The 16741-nt window shown below is 34.6% G+C and overlaps 1 protein-coding gene across 1 annotated transcript in view; it reads left to right on the top strand.

The window, feature by feature from the left end:
• The first annotated feature begins 661 nt into the window (after positions 1–661).
• Positions 662–16741, top strand: part of LOC142983214 (uncharacterized) — a 55059-nt gene continuing 38979 nt past the window's right edge. Inside the window, exon 1 of the mRNA XM_076130112.1 lies at positions 662–802. The gene's annotated coding sequence lies outside the window, so the exon portion shown is untranslated. The remainder of the gene's footprint in view (positions 803–16741) is intronic.

Genomic DNA, 16741 nt, shown 5'->3' with positions numbered 1-16741 from the left:
GATATAGAACTTAGTTCTTTCAACAGTACCTATTGCAACTGTACCAAATAACCTATATTTATAACAATAATAATTAAATAACACAATATAACATTACGCTTAATTAAATAAGTGCTTCTCAGGAAAGTAACACACCGTGTTACGACAAAATGCTTTAGTAACCGTTCTGACGGCGCGCTATACGGACGACGAAATAAAATTACAAAAATTACTTAAAAGTATTGTTCGGAAAAAAATCGTGTCGAAAGTATTTTCGGAATAAAAAGTATTGTGTGTGTTAGTACAGGTTTTAAACTGTATGTGTGCCAAATTTTATCAAAATTTGTTGTGTAGTTTTTGTATGAGAGAGTAGCAAATATACATCCACCCTCAACTTTTTATTATTTTATGCCGATATATTATAACACTGAGTGAAAATACAATAAAAAAATATTTTACTATTTGAAAATAAACCAAATATTTTTGAAATTAAAACAAACAAGGAACAATTTCTTGTTATAAAGATTGGAGTGTTTTTTTTTGTTCCAGTGTTTACGACGACTAAAGAGAGATTATAATACTACTAGGTTCTATCCGCGATTTCGTTCACATGAAAAGATTTCCCGGCGAACAAAGTATTCTGTGTGATAATCCAGGATTCTCAGTGTAAGTGCATTTTTGAGTGATAAATTAGTATTGTTTGAAGTGATAAGCGCATTTTTTAAGTGATAAAATATGTAATTAAGTGATATTAACAACGAATCAGTGATAAGTTGTGATAATAACATGATACCTGAGGATTTGCGCGTGTTTACAATTTGAGGTAAATATTTATTTTATATTAAACGTTAAAACACCTGTTTATACTAATTATAACTTGTATTCGTACGTTAATTGCAATTTAGAGTAATTTGACATGATTCATATTTTTGGATTGTTTTGGTTTTCGAAGCCATGTGGTGTGTGTTATTCCCAATTAAAAGGTTTTTTATTTCAAGGGTTTTATTCTCGGGTTGCCATAAACCTTTTAGGCTTTTTACTAAAATATTAAATTGTACAAAGTTAAGTAATATGGCCATTTATTTAATTTAACACTTATAAAAACTGTTAGGCAGATGGTTGTCTGTCTGTATGTTTCGATTTTACGGCTTAACCACTTGATTGTTTTTCATGGAATTCAGGATTGAGATAGTTTAAGATGTGAACGCGAAAACAGACAAAACAAGATTTTATCAAAACATTTTTTTTATCTAAATTGTACGTGACTAGATTTGTATAGGTCATCTCGAAGTGCATTATAAATAGTGAAATGTGTCTATATACCTTTACTACCTTTTACCTTCAGATATAACATAGTAATAAAAATAAAATACCTTATTGGCTATCAAGTTGTCAATAAAACAGTAATTCCCTCGACATTTACAAGTGCTTGAGGATATTGGCTTCCTGTATCGTGGACACTTTCCAATGCAAATATATTGTTTTATTGTCATAAATAAGTTTATTGTTTTACACTTTGATTTGCTATACTTCGCTTAACAATAAACTTGAGTGAATTGAAGCCTGGTGTAACAAAAAAAATAGTTTAAGAAATAAATTTAGACTCTGGTCTCTATTGTCAAGAGAATAAGTTTTTAAGTATACCTAACCCTCGGTTTCTGTGGTACATTCAGCTGCAGTTTATCTATTGAACGCTATTAAATAGCGTTAAAACTCATACAAAAATACGGTATTGAATAGATAAACTACCGCTAAATGTACTTAGAGACCGGGGGTAAGTAATCCCCTTTCTTAATAATTCATTGATTCATCTCTCTCGACGCTCATGTCTAAATTTCTGGAATCGAATCTGAAACCTCACGTCAGATATCCAGTATGTAACTAAACATTTTAAACTTTTATTGATAGAAGTAAATATCCGAAAATAAACCGTAAAGCCCTTTAGCACGACTCGGGAATCCAATCTGAGTCCACATTATTGTCACTGCTCTATAATAGACATAGTCAAAAAAACGGTAACGACTGGACATCGAACCCATAGTCTGCACTATACTATTACTCAAGTGTACAATTTACTATGTTATTCAGTATCGATGCAGCCAATGTTTACTTTCTAATACTTTCACTTTAAGGTAAAAGGTTGGCAATATTAACTACGGCTTGTACTTAAATAACGATTTAAACCCCGGTTTCTGAGTGCATTTAGCGGTAGTTTATCTATTCAATAGCGTTTTTTATATGAGTTTTAACGCTATTGAATAGATAAACTACCGCTTAATGTACCTCAGAAACCGGGGGTAAGTAATGTACTTTAATATTAACTTATTTTTACATGCATACATAATATCACGACTGTGTTGTCCGTCTGTCTGTCTATCCGTATTTCATTACATAAAACCTTAATATGAAGGTGAAATTTGCACATAGGTTTTATGTATAAAAAATATTAAAAATCATATTTAGGGGGTTCCCCCCCATTGAAAAAAGGTTTTTTTTCTTATTTTTTTGATATTATGGAACCCTTCGTGCACGAGTTCGACTCACTTGGCTGGCTTTTTTCTATAGTTACTCGACTGTTGATGGTATTTGAAATGCGTTTCTCAGGTGTTAAGTAAATCCTACTATCCTACTAACATTATAAATGCGAAAGTTTGTGAGTATGTATGGATGTTTGTTATTCTTTCACGCAAATACTACTGAACCGAATGCAATTTGAGACCCAAAATAACACATAGGCTACTTTCCGGAATTCCCGAAGGATCGGGATTTACACTGGAAGGGTTTCCACGCGGACGAAGTCGCGGGCGGCCTCTTGTCTATAATATTCAGTTCACACAAACCCGAAGGCCGAGCCCTACGGAAGTGAGAGAACAAAGAAACGACCATTAATCGCCTGTTTCCTTCCTAACACTACTAACTACTAGTAATTCTACTAATAGCTAAATAGCTAAATAACAGCTTGTTTCCTGATACTTGTAATAGTTTCTTTTGTTGATGAAGAGAGAATTAAGTGAAATTATCGAATTTTTGATTGTTGTTTGTTTGTTTGTTTGTCGTATGGTTAGTGGTCAACCTAGTGTCAAAGTTGTTCAAGCCGCCCGGGATGCCTTTGACGTGGCTTAACGCCTGTTATCTTAGTAGACAACAACCGGGACCGACTTTTGACGTGCCCTCCGAAGCACGGAGACGCCCAGTTCGAATACCACTATGCGGTCACCCATCTATGGAATGACCGCGCCAATGGTTGCTTAACCCACAGATCGTTTACCGACCGGTGAGCCTCTTTTGATTGGGAAGAAGAATCTAGATCTTTTTAATTTTATACAGAATTGCACTGAGTAGTCTCTCAAATAGTAACAGATTTAGATTAGGTGCATAATAAAATTTGCATTTCATAAATTTTTGGAAAATTATGAAGAATTCGTTTATTCTTTAAATTTAAACGAATAAAATGGTTGAATGGTTAAAAAAAAAAAAAAAAAAAAAAAAAAGTAAATTTCGCGCATGTAGTGTCACAAAATTAACACTGAAGTTTTCGGTTAACCGTCGTTTACACCCTGTATAGCAGACAAAGATGCACTTAATTCAGCGAAGCATTATAGTAGGTATGTAACTTAATCTATCAGTACTTTCTTTTCCTATGTTAACAATTAATAGTATTTGCAAAACTGATTCAAATTCTGATGCTGAATTACAATAATTTCTTATAAACCTACGTATTTCAGTTTAAAATAGGTTCTAACGTATAATTGTAACACGGGAAACACATTCATAAAGATCACCCATCCAAGGACGAACCTCCCAAACAATCCTTAACCTTGACTTTTATGATAATGTACTACCAAATATCAAAACAAACCATACATACATACATACAAAAGAGTACATCGTCGTACATTGGCGAAATAATTTGTAACAAACGTTACGCTACGTTTGTTGAATGACAATGATGGGCAGATAGTCTGCCGCATACTAATTGTGTGTAATGAAGTAATAAGATTACATTGTGGACTAGATAGGATTGTTTCTTGCTTAATGAGTGTTCTGTTGAATTAAATATTTAGATGTAATGAGGAGCTCGAGTATTTAACAATAGCCGCGCGGATCTATCTCTGAGGTTAGGCTACGCTTGCCAAGTTTGTTCCGTGGATGGGTCATCTTATACAATAGCATAACGAGTTCCTCCGTGTTTCGGAAGGCACGTTAAATTGTAGGTCCTGGCTGTCGTTTTCGAAGACCTTGTTATAACCCAAGTAACTGGGTTGTGGAGGTCCGAAAGGCAGTCGCTCAATGTAAAACAATTCTGACTATTGGTAACGGCTATCAAAGATCTTTTACAATGACAGCCGGGACCCACAATTTAATGTGCCTTCCGCAACACGGAGGAACTCGATATGTATAAGATGGTCATCCAACCACAGAACAACCTGGGCAAGCGTAGCTTAACCTGAGAGATCGATACACTTAGCCACGAGCTCTTCGATTACACAAAAACAGTATTATCTTATACTTCTCAAATATATCTGTATGACAATAAGATATAGATATTATTTGACAGATAATTCTATGTTACATAAGTAAGTATATAATGTTATATATCATCGCATGTCACACTCAAGGTCGTGAGATTGATCTGTCTGTGACAATTACTGTCATGTGATGCTAATGTCAGCTGACTGGTTCATTAATTTGTTTCTTAATAGCTTGGGGATGCACGTGGCTTCGTTTGTAGGGAATTGCAATTGTCATGTAACTGAAATGATCATAACATGTATACAATTTATGAAAAAATACATCGAAATGAATGAGTTATGACTTTTGGTAACCAAGCAGTTAAATAACACGTAAATGAAATTAACTACTCAAAGCCAAGTTTTACTTGCTTTTACGTAAAATAATTTACTTAACATATCTATAGTTTACCACTTCATTTGATGACATATCGATTTGACATCTACCGTGGTGAAGGTATTGTTGAACCCAACTTCGTCAGCGTAGATAGCATAGTAATGTCTAACAAAATGTAAGGTCTAAAAAAGAAAATTCTCCGAATGTTGTAGGTTGTATAACCTAACAATTAGCCCCGCGGTGCCGCAGAGGTCACTTGCCCCATAAGGGTACCTACTACTAAGAGGTAATTCAAATTCAAATGAAAAATATCCTTTATTTCATAAACTTCTTACAAAATGTTTGAAATAGTCTTAAATATCGTATTGTTTGTAATGTAATAATTATAGTATGTCAGTTGAGCCAGTGGGAGACATTATGGCTCCGATAATACTGCGAATACCGAAATTTCATAGAGCTAGAAGCTATAATTCTCATCTAGTTGTATCCACGTGATCAGTCAGCTGACTATGACAGTATGATAGTAATAAAGGTGATTTATAGTGAACGAGCCGTATCGTTAGTAATTATTGCAATACGAGGCCTACGGTACTGATAGCCGTGAGATTATCTACTCATTGATAAGACCTTGGGGAACGATGGGAATTGAGATTTAGCTAATGTTGTTTCTATAATGTTTAGCTGATTTAAAACAAACGGGTCACAAATAAAAAAATCTGAATGCCTTTTTATTGTAAATAAAATATTTATTTATTTTACCTTTAACAGTAACAATAACATTTTATCGGGTATGTCGTTATGTTTTAAAAAGACTCCAACAATTCCGCAATAGAAGCAATAAATAATCAATGAATCTTTTGTAAAAACCCGATAAAATGTATTTTTTTATAATGAAAATGATTTAAAAAAAATGTTTTGTGGGCCTTTTGTTTTAAAACAACGATTTGTTAGTTAGATGTCATCAAATTCATAATCAAATCATGTGTACAGCGTTTCCTCGCCTCTGTTTTGAGAAAAGTAAAAAAGTAACGCTTAATCTTGTATAAATTTACTGCTAGATTGACCACCAACGTCTTCAAAATAATTTACCCAAAAATTATTGACCAATCGTAACTGTAGGCCTTTCCTTAATTATTTAATGCCCATCTTCACAATTTGTTTACCTTTTAAGAAATAAATGGCCGCTTCTTTTATAATTTAATAGTTATTAATTATTTGTAATTGTTGTTGCTATACAAAAATGGCTGCAATTAAAATATTTTTGTTGTTTTTGAAGCGATGGCGGCGGAAATATGATGTTATTTTTGACGCTGCGTGTGGCGAAATAGGTAAGTCGTATGCCACCAAGAATCATACAAAACTTCCTGTATTTAGCTGTGTGAAAACACCCACGTTTCGTCGTTTACAATGTTCTAAGATCCCATGTAAGTAATAAGAGACGACCTTTTCGCTATTTATCAGGCATGTCATTTAAATCCCGCTGCTATTAGAATTATTCTAATTTTAATTTGAAGTGCAATAAGTAGACAACAACCGCGGATTAGTATATCGTTATCAATTTCCGTAAGAATTTGTTTGTATCTGCATACTTCAGCTGTATTGACAAACTTGTAAATTATTTCGACATATGTATGAGATGATTTTCTTCTTCTTCATCGTATGGTTAGTGGTCAACCTAGTGTCAAAGTTGTTCAAGCCGCCCGAAGGCCTTTGACGTGGTTTAACGCTTGCTATCGTAGTAGATAACAACGGGGACCGACTTTTTACGGGCCTCCAAAACACGGAGAGGCTCAGTTCAAATACCACTATACGGTCACTGATCTATGGAATGACCGCGTCAAGGGTTGCTTAACCCACAGATCGTTTTACCAACTAGTGAGTGCAACGGGCTACAAGCGCCTACGACTCTGCATTTCTTCAAGAACTATTACTGAAGAATTTTCTTAAACAAATATTATCTAACTAAGAAATCAGGCATACAAGGTTTAGTGAGACCTAAGTCTAACCGCTGATTGAAATAGATTTCCATAACACGATACACTTTACTCTTATTATATTGTCTGTAAAGGCAAAACAAGCTGTGATTGGCAAAAAAACCTATAAATGATCAAGCGCATACAAACATACATACATGGACATAGCCTTATTGAAAACTAGAGCGTGGCCTATATGTGACAGCCTAGAGCCGTAATGCCTGCCGTCGATAATTAATAGATAGATTATACTTTACACTGATACTGATCGTATATTGTATAGGGGTCAAGCTTATATAAATGACAATGAATTGATTCTGCGATACCGTTGAAAGTTTTTCGAGTGAAAAAGTAGCAAGTAGCAAACATCTTCATGCATGCAAAATATTTTTTTTGTAATTGTACAATATCAGTCCCCTTGTCAGCTTATCTATACTAATATTATAAAGCTGAAGAGTTTGTTTGTTTGTTTGTTTGTTTGAACGCGCTAATCTCAGGAACTACTGGTCCGATTTGAAAAAATATTTCAGTGTTAGATAGTCCATTTATCGAGGAAGGTTATAGGCCAATATATATCATCACGCTACTACCAATAGGAGCAGAGTGAAAAATGTTACAAAAACGGGGACAATTTTGACCCATTCTCTCTTATGTGACGCAAGCGAAGTTGCGCGGGTCAGCTAGTTGTCATATACCAGGCGCGTTATCAAGCTCGTCTTACTATTTAGAAATGTTTTAATCTAATTTAGAAAAGATCTATAAAACTTTGCCTGATCCGAGAGTCGAACCAAAGACCTTTGTACCATAGTCGCATACGCAAGTTGCATTTATGTTTTTTCGCCAATACGTAGGAAATATACTTACATTTACATAATACATGAATAATTATACATTATTGGGTAAATTGGTAATCTCTTATTTATCAGCTGATCTTGAGGTCCTTGGTTCAATTTCCGGTTTTGGCACTGAATATTTACATCTACGTATATCTTTTGCCATTATTTTTTGCAGTATTATTTTATAACTGCCACCGGGCCACTTCGACTTCGCCCCGAGACAAAAATATACAACTATTTTTTACAATACCTAAATAAATTATACACTAAAACTTTACTCAAAAATTTTCATCTATAAACACTATCTATATGTAAAAACCGGAGGAAAATCTGATAAATTTTTGGTGAATCGCGAACAGGCAGTTATGGCAAGAAACATTTTTTTATAGCATAAAATAATTATTTAAACAAGCCACCATTTAAGCTTGATCTCTATACATAATTTTATAAATGGTTATTACACCTTATATCTTAGTAAAGTGATCTTATTAAGTCTAGACCATACTACAAACTCACATTATACAGTCGCAAACTGCCTTATAGCTATCCACATAAGGTACAAATTCGCTTGATACTAACAATTTAAACATTGATTATTGATTGTCAACATTACACAGTTAGTGCAGTTGGAATAACTTCTAGGGGTTTTGTAATAAGGTCTATTTTTCTTTAATTTGATGGTTTGTTTGGGTCTTGTTATACATAGTAACTAGCTAACTCCCGTGGCTCCAACTGAGAAATCTTTTTTGATTTTCGATTTAGATTTCAACCACTTCGGTCTTGATTTTTTTGTAACCAAGCTTATTTCTGAATCATGAAAACACTGCTAAATAATTTTCGAGTCGGCTCAGTTTTTTCACATGAAAGATGGACAAACAAACACAATTTCACATATCAAATATTTGGAAAAATTATATGCTATTCTAGTAGTTTTTATTGCATACAAAATAAGGTCGTATTTTCTTTGAAATAAAGCCTTTATGGACAAGTTTTGCTGTTTCGTTTGTCATAAAAGAGTTTCATGTAAGTCTATCATTATGTATGTATGTATGTATGTATGTATGTATGTATGTATGTATGTACGTATGTATGTATGTTTGTATAATAGTGCAGGTTACAGTGAATAAATCTACGTCGGATGTAGTTAGTTCAAAGTAATAAATGTGTTAATTTAACTGTCGTGTTTATTGTGAGGTTAGATTACTTAACGAAGGTTTTATCTAGAGTTTAGATAGAGTTTAATTTACATCGACTTTACATTTATATCAAACATGATTTTAATTAAAACGAATACAATTTTCATAAATACATAACATCACGTGTGTTTTAGTCGAAGGTACAGACAGATTAGCGAAATATAACCGCGTTTGCCATTAATAATATTATTCCACTTTATAGGGGGTGAAGATATTGGACACGCTTTAAATCAGAAAAAGCCTTATAGTTTACTTACATTCCCGTTCTGGGAATCAAACTTGTGACCAGTCAAATACACTTTAATATCATGTCATTGTGTTTAAATAATGCTTTCGGAAGTCCAACGTCTCTATTGAATGCGAGAGTCGTGGGTTCGATTTCTGTGTAGTGCAAACACTGATGATTTTTTTGTAAACGTTATTGTAAGTATTTCCGGAATATTCAATATTCCTTTTTAAGAACTACCACTATTATGTTCAAGCTCACCCATCAAGTACTAAGCCTTCTCACCGTTACTTAACCCCGGCAATCTATTTATACATCCTCAATCTGGCCTAGGCGCCACTATTACTAGTAAATCTAGTAAGAAAGTAAGAGAAAACTGCTATGAATCACCCAGGCGTTTACTAACAAAAGTTGTTATAGCTAGTGTAGGTATGATAACGTTTAATATAGTGGTAGAAAGGCGTAAGATTCATAGAGTGTGCAGTGACTTACGACTTTTTTATACTGGGAACTGATTTTACAAAACTCTCTAAAATTGGTTCTTGTAAATATGTGTAATTCATTATCTTAATAGTCTACTTACAAGAACTCTTCAAATATAATGCAATAGATTTGGTCGATATTGTTGAAGTAAGTAAACAAAAAAGGGCCGAAAAGACACCCCGTAAGGTTGTGTTGTTAGTTCTATGATAGGACTTATTGAAACTATTAACTACTAATATTGCGGATTGATTCCAAAATTATTGCCCGACCCGGGATTTGAACCCCAGGTTTTTTAATTAACAGTCGTTTACACTACAGTAGGGGCAGTCCTGTCATAAACATATATATTTGATACTTATACACTTTTAAATAAATATATAAGATACTAAACTAAGACTGCCAAATACATACTATGTCGTTTATATAATATATAACAATCTATACTAATATAATATACTATACTAATATAATAAAGCTGAAGAGTTTGTTTGTTTGTTTGTTTGTTTGTTTGTTTGTTTGTTTGTTTGTTTGAACGCGCTAATCTCAGGAACTACTGGTCCGATTTGAAAAATTCTTTCAGTCTTAGATAGCCCATTTATCGAGGAAGGCTATAGGCTATATATCATTACGCTACGACTTATAGGAGCAGAGTACCAGGAAAAAATGTTACAAAAACGGGGAAAAACTTCAACCATTCTCTCTTAAGTGACGCAAGCGAAGTTGCGCGGGTCAGCTAGTGCTATATAAAAACCCGGTATGTTATTGTTACGTTATATATTAGTAACTACAAAGTCAAGGTCACCGGCGAGGTCGTTACATAAATAGCATCGAATACATTTCAATGTTATATTTTGTTATATTGTTGTGATTTCAATGCAGTTTTGTTATATTTCGACAAAACATAGTTTTTTGAATGAAAAAGCCGGTTTATTGTAATCTTGGGTTTAACTCCCCGTGCGGCAAAGATAATTGACTTTTCTAATTTATAGGTAACTAGCTGACCCGACCAACGTTGTTTTGCCATATAAATAAAAATAAATGTGTCGCTTAGGGGTATGAAAAATAGATGTTGGCCGATTCTCATAGATACCGGATAAGCAAAAAAATTTTATCAACATCGGTCAAGCCGTTTCAGAGGAGTATGGCAACGAAAACTGTGACGCGAGAATTTTATATACATATTAGATTTTAAGGATATTTCTTAGTATTAGTCTGAAGTTAGGTGTCTATGGTTTGCCCCCTATTACATAGAACTCACATTTTAAATGGCAAAACAACACCTTTGATGATCTTTGCCTACATTTCCAGATATAAAAGAATGAAGATTTAAAATGCCCTATGTCTCTTATTCTAGATTACAGTTGTTTTACCGTGATAAGTAATATCAAACAAAGGACTATGGGCAAAAATGTATGGGCTCCGTCCCCACCTACCAACAAACATGGAACTGATACCAACGTGTTCATAAAGTGCCCCCTATTTAATTAAAATCCTTTGTTTTTGATAAATCAGTGGGAATATATATTTAAAAAAAAAACAATTTATACGTATTACGTATATTTTTATTTTACATTTGTAAGTTATTTTAACATTATTGTTATATTACAGTACTAACTCATATGTATAATAATGTCCTCCTAGCCGATATACGGCTACGGCGGTCAGTTTCATTGAAACTGGCCATCTGTGCCGGACTTTGTTTATAGTGTCCAAGTGTGTGCACAATACACAGGTACACTCTCTATTCCATCACTCTCATAGTTTGGTGGGACGGATAACCGACACGACCAGTGAGAGGTCAGGCGCAGGACCGACGGCTTTACGTGCTCTCCGAGACACGGAGGTCTTCGACCTCAACTTCCTAACTCCGGGCAATCTCTAGGAAATTCTTAACAGAAAATCTCAGAAAAGACTGTTTGGCCCGACCCAGGATTCGAACCCGAGACCTCTCGCACCGCAGTCGCATATACTACCGACCGCGCCACAGAGGCACTCATATGTATATACTTATATCATTTCCATTATATGGTTAATACATGTTATTGATTTCATATTTCAATAATTATTTTTACTCGTCAATTGGCCATAGTTAAACGGAAAGGATCCATCCCACACCATGGGTAAAATGAGTTATGTATACCAAAACACTCCTTGAAGTTAAAATTTTAATATCACGAAAACAATCCAAGTAAAATTCAAACCCACCATGAAGTTATAGTCCTGAGTTAGTCCCAAAGTTAAAGTGATCTGAACTTAAAAGTTAAATATCTCGAAACTACGTCTATGTGGGTTGGATCGTTTCCGTTTAACTATGGCCAATTATAATGCTGTCTAACAGATGCGCTGGCAGATTAAAATCTGATCAGATCTAAAATCGTGGGTTGGAGAGCGGGGGGAGGGGGTTATTTTGTACCCAGCTATCTTTATGTGCATGCGGCGTCCGCCGCTGTGCACTAATTAATAAATAAATGAGCAATAATTTCGAATTAGTCGTCAATAATACGTTAACGAGATATTTGTTTAAACGTAAGATACTATGAGAACCCCATGCATTTGGGCAATGTCGCCATAGTATAAAAATATCGTCTTGCCAAGATATATCAATTGAGCTACATTTCATTTTTGTTGATGGGTGGGGACGATTCCGCCCATAGTCCTTTGCATGCACAATAGCCCATGACTTTCCCACTACTGGACAAGGCTCTCCCCCCTAAAGAAGGACGGGTTAGGCCGTGAGTTCACCACGCTGGTCAAGTGCGGGTTGGGGACTTTGCATGCCCAAAGACTTAAACACTTAACTTTAACGGTGCTTTATTAAAACTGTCTTTATTATAAAATTACTAGCTTTTACCCGCGTCTTCGTCCGCCACCTGAATTTTCCCATGAAAATGCGTCAATTTTTCGGGGTAAAAAGTAGCATATGTCCTTTCTCGGGTATCAAAATATCTCCATACCAAATTTCAAGCAAATTGGTTCTGTACTTTAGGCGTGATTGAGTAACAGACAGACAGACAGAGTTACTTTCGCATTTATAATATTAGTATGGATAAAAAGACCTCATAGAATCAAACCTAACACCTCAAACCTAATTTCTTCACAGCTCCCCAAGCGTAGTAGACAATAGTTTCATCACTAGTCATTGCGATACAATCTCTATAGGACTTGCGTCACGTCGTACTTCATCAATGATTGCACACTGTCATGGTGCTTTATGGTACTGTTGCATGCTGTGAGCGGGGCAAGAATTAGTGGAATGAAGAAATAATTGTTGAAAAAGGTTTTTTGAAAACACCAGGTTTTATATTTCACTGGTATATCAATACTAATATTATAAAGCTGAAGAGTTTGTTAAAGTGTGTTTGTTTGAACGCACTAATCTCAGGTACTACTGGCCCGATTAGAAAAAATCCCTCAGTGTAAAATAGCCTATTTATCGAGGAAGGCTATATATTATCACGCTAAATGTTACAAAAACGGGGAAAATTATGACCCATTCTCTCTTATGTGACGCAAGTGAAGTTGCGCGGCTCAGCTAGTAAAAATATAAAAAGACTTCAGGGAATCAAACCTATCACCACCAACCTCATTTCTTCACAACTCCCCAAGCGCAGTAGACAATAGTTTCATCACTAGTCATTGCGATACAATCTCTATAGGACTTGCGTCACGTCGTACTTCATCAATGATTACATACTGTCCTGGTGCTTTATGGTACTGTTGCATGCTGTGAGCGGGCCAAGAATTAGTGGAATGAAGAAATAATTGTTGAAAAAGATTTTGTGAAAACATAAGGCAGGTGGCAACACGGAGTTTAAGTTGACGATGATAATTTTAATACAATTTTTATACGCTTTGCGATTTAGAAAAGAAATACCAGTGGCAAAAAGTATCTTTTAATAATTTATTTAGGTCATAAACTATTTACATACCGAATTTCATTAAATCTGTTCAATAGTTTTGGCGTATAAGAGTTACATATTTACATGCATCTGTATACACCAACTTTCGTATTAAGCAGATGGTAAGGAAAATCCAGTGACTAAAAATTAATTCAAAACTATATGAGTAGGTAATATGATTATTTCGGTGGTCTTAGGTTCGATGTCCGATGCGGACAAAGACTAATTGAGTTCTTAAGTTAAAAAATCATGTTTATAAATCTTTAAAGTTTTGATTCTATTATTAAATATTTACTAAAATGTATTATTAAAAATTAGCTCTTGTGTAGGTACATACCACATATAGTAGGAAAAAATATAAAAATGATCACTGTCATAACATTAAAACAAGTTTTTGTATAAATAATTTAATAATATACGCATTTTGGCAAACAGGAAACTCGTTAAGGTGTACTAAGATAATATCTTATTATTATAATCATAAGAAATAATGAGGATGAACTGTATTCAAAACCTGTTATTATTATTAAACTCTGGCTTATTATAAAACCTATCAGTTATATACTCTATACTTAAATAACAAAGTTTAAATTAATATTTGTTAACAACTAACTTATAATTTAAATTAATCGTAAGGTTAGTGGTCAACCTAGTGTCAAAGTTGTTCTAGCCGCCCGAAGGCTTTTGACGTGACTTAACAACTGTTATCTTAGTAGACAACAACGGGAACCGACTATTTACGTACCCTCCGAAGCACGGTTACGCCCAGTTCCAATACCACAATGCGTTTACCCATCTATGTTATGACCGCGCGAAGGTTTGCTTAACCCACAGATCGTTTCTTGACCGGTGAACGCAACTGGCTATGGGCACCTCGTAAGGTATTCTAACCTTCAATTTTCAATTGGTTTAAAGACCCGTTACATTATAATATTAGGCGTACAAGTAGCGAGATTTTAAAAGAAAGATATCTTATGTGGCCAGTGTGATGGACTCAAGATGGAATATCTCTCTTATTCCGGGAGGAGACCCTTGCCAAAAACAGAAATAGGTGTTTTTTTATAAGTTGAACAGTGAAATGTAATTTAAGCTTTATGTTAAGGTTTTAAAGTGGATATTTCTTTGGTTCAGTGGTTTTTGTGAGGTGAATCTTATTCTTTTTGTAGTTATCAGAGCGTGAAGTTCTAGAGTGTAAAGAAAATATAAAAAACAAGTACTTTTTTAACGGAATGAGGATGTTTGAGATTACTGTTACAGACTATTAAAATGAGAGACTCTTTTAAATGCTATTTAGAACACCTACATATTTTTTATGTATTTTTCAATAGTAATAGTGGCCAAATGTGTACCAAACACTCTCCATTACAGAACTCACATAACCCGGTTTGAGGAAATTCTGATACAACGGGTTCAAGGTTAGGCATAAGACTTTTGGCTCGGAAAAACGCTACTCTGGGCTTTTTGACACATACCGGCTATGTCGCCAAACTATAATACATATATCAGCTTAGCCTTTTTTCCAAATTATGTTGGAGTCGGCTTCCAGTCTCACCAGATGCAGCTGCCTATCGGACTTCCACAACCTGGAAACGTCGCCAACCTAAAATTTATTAATATTGCAATTTAAATTCAATAGAAAAGACAACTTGTAAACCTGGGAATCGAACCCGAAACGAGCATAGTTTAACCACAGAGACAGTCACAGTACCTATCTATTTCCAATCATAGCATATTTTATTCCTCAAATAAATCAGTCATTTTATTTCGAGGAGAATTATACGTTTTTGACAGATAATATTGTATAGTAAATATTTTTTCCTTTCGCCCAACAATGGTTCCATAAATGACCAATCAGGATAATCATAATTATTCATCCAATTAACCCAAACACTTCCTCACATTATTCTCTCAATTAATACACGAACTAGCAGGGAAACTTATCACTTAATTAATACACGAACGAACAGGGAAACTACTAACAATGGGAACACTTACATGATGGAGAAATGACGTAGATTGTGTGTTATGACGTCATTTGTTGCTCAACTAACTGTCAATCAAATACTGTAGCACTCTCTTCCTGGTTAACGCCCATAACCCCTTGCGCTTAGCGGTAAACGATCTGTGGGTTAAGCAAACCTGACGCGGTCATTCCATTGATGGGTGACATAGTGATATTCGAACTGGCTGTCTCCGTGATTGAGAAGGCACGTTATTGTGCATGAAAAGGTTCCCTACTTAGTTGTCAGACTAAAATATTTAAAATTTGAAAATACCAATATCACTTTGCTTGGCCGGGGAATTGAACCCGCGACCTGATAGTCAATAGCCGTACCTATACACCACCAGACCATAGAGGTAGCTTTATGTAACAAAGTAAAACAGTAATTATAGGTGGTTTCCCGTGTACCCAACAAAATAAATAAAATAAAGAAAGATAATGGGTTAAGATCATGATCAAATTAATTTAAATACCTATTTATAATAATGATTCTCTAAATTAACAGTTTAGAATTCCCAACTTTATAATTTAAAGATACGGAACTTGTTTTTATATAAAGTGTTTTGTAATTATGCGTAAAAGTTTATTGGGTTTTAGTATGAGTCATTCTATTCAAAATCGACCCAAAATTACGCGACATAAGTTGAAAATCTTAATAAAAAATACCCAGACTGATTGTTTATGGTTGAATTCACTATGATTCGAAAATCCCACTTATCTATACTAATATTATAAAGCTGAAGAGTTTGTTTGATTGTTCGTTTGTTTGTTTGAACGCGCTAATCTCGGGAACTACTGGTCCGATTTGAAAAATTCTTTCAGTGTTAGATAGCCCATTTATCGAGGAAGGCTATAGGCTATATATCATCACGCTTCGACTAATAGGAGCAGATTACCAGTGAAAAATGTTATAAAAACGGGGAAATTTACGATTCTCTTATGTGACGCAAGCGAAGTTGCGCGGGTCAGCTATAATACATAAATACGAAAGTTTGGGAGGATAGATGTTTGTTGCTATTTACAGTACAAACTACTGGATGGATTTTGGTTCATACCCCGAAATTTTGTTTTCACCAGTACGAAATCGCAAGTAGGAATATTTAAAATTGTAACTGAATTTTGAAAATGGTCACCCATCTAGTAACCATGCGTTGATTAACCTTCGTTGCCACAACATTACACCACTTTAAATCATGCGTCATAGGAGAAAATACCAGTTACTTGTCTGTATTAGTTCATAGGAATGAGATCTCCATCTCCCTATCAAATGTCATCAGTAGATGGGTGGCCGCCTAGTGG

The sequence above is a fragment of the Anticarsia gemmatalis genome, chromosome 23 (genome assembly GCF_050436995.1).
Source record: "Anticarsia gemmatalis isolate Benzon Research Colony breed Stoneville strain chromosome 23, ilAntGemm2 primary, whole genome shotgun sequence".
In the NCBI taxonomy this organism is placed as follows: Eukaryota; Metazoa; Arthropoda; class Insecta; order Lepidoptera; family Erebidae; genus Anticarsia; species Anticarsia gemmatalis.
The sequence above is the reverse complement of the archived record's forward strand: the minus strand, read 5'-3'. Positions and strand labels throughout refer to the sequence as shown.